Raw genomic sequence first — 1475 nt, forward strand, 5'->3', positions numbered from 1 at the left:
TTTTCTAAAATAAATAAATAAATCTTTAGAAAAAAATTGACTAACCTCTAGCGAGGCTAACTAAGAAAAAAGTCTAGACATTAATTACTGATATCAAAATTACTAATATCAGAAATAGAAGAGGGGTCATCATTACTGATCCCATAGACATTAAAAAGATAATAAAGAAATATTATGAGCAACTCTATGCTCACAAATTTGAGAAATGGTGCCAAGACCATGGAAAAAGGACAGACTCTTCAACATAGACATTAAAAGGATAATAAAGAAATATTACGGGCCAGTGGTGTGCCGTGGCCCAGAGGAGCTGTTGAGCGGTTGGGGCTGAGGCCCGTTTGTGTGGGAGCCGTCGCTGCTGCTGTTCTCCCTCCCAGCCGCGATCATGCTGGCATTCATCTCCCGCCTGCTGGACTGGTTTTGCTCACTCTTCTGGAAGGAGGAGATGGAGCTGACGCTAGTGGGGCTGCAGTACTCAGGCAAGATCGCCTTGGTCAATGTCATTGCGTCAGGTCAATTTAGTGAACATACAATACCCACAGTGGGCTTCAACATGAGGAAAGTAACTAAAGATAACGTCACAATAAAGATTTGGGACATAGGAAGACAACCCCGATTCCAGAGCATGTGGGAATGGTACTGCAGAGGAGTCAATGCCATTGTTTACATGATAGATGCTGCCGATCATGAAAAGATAGAAGAAGCCTCTCTAAATGAACTACATAATCTTCTAGATAAACCACAATTACAAGGAATTCCACTGCTAGTACTTGAAACAAGAGAGATCTTCCTAATGCCTTGGATGAGAAACAGCCAATTGAAAAAATGAACCTGTCTGCTATTCAGGATAGAGAAATTTGCTGCTATTCAATTTCTTGCAAAGAAAAGGATAATATAGATATCACACTTCAGTGGCTTATTCAACATTCAAAATCTAGAAGAATCTGAAGCATCTCCTGAAGTCTTCCAGTCCTTCCTGGCTATAATCCTAGAATTATTCTCTGTTCCTCTGAAGTACTTCCCAGAATACCATCCTTCCTAAACCCAAGAAATTGCCTTTTTCAGAGTTTACTTCTCTTGTGCACTGCTGAACATGTGTATCCCTAAACCTTCATAAACAATCAGCTAGAGTTGTCATGATAAAGTCAGTACACACAAAAAAGCTTCTTATACATACTTGTCTTAAACAGTGTGTAGAGCTTTTTTTTTTTTTTTTTTAAACACACACTTGACCATCTTAAATCAAGAAAATTGCATATTTCTGTTCTGGTCTTTCTGGGCCAGATTTTTATATTGGTTTTCAGTAAATGTCTATGATATTTCATTATAGAGTTCCTTAGCTTAATACTGATACTGACTTGATACAGCATGAAGTTTCCATTGCCACACACAGTATTTAGAAAACCTTTAGCCTGACTCATGTGGGATATAAACACAATGTTTACATATCTCACAAATGCATGTGAAATGTATAATTA

The 1475-nt window shown here is 38.2% G+C and overlaps 1 pseudogene; it reads left to right on the forward strand.

The window, feature by feature from the left end:
• The first annotated feature begins 382 nt into the window (after positions 1-382).
• Positions 383-1139, forward strand: LOC123856198 (ADP-ribosylation factor-like protein 8B; annotated as a pseudogene).
• Positions 1140-1475: the final 336 nt, after the last annotated feature.

Source organism: Mirounga angustirostris, unplaced genomic scaffold (assembly GCF_029215605.1).
Source record: "Mirounga angustirostris isolate CCGP_5_RB_7025 unplaced genomic scaffold, mMirAng1.0.hap1 SCAF_11, whole genome shotgun sequence".
NCBI lineage: Eukaryota > Metazoa > Chordata > Mammalia > Carnivora > Phocidae > Mirounga > Mirounga angustirostris.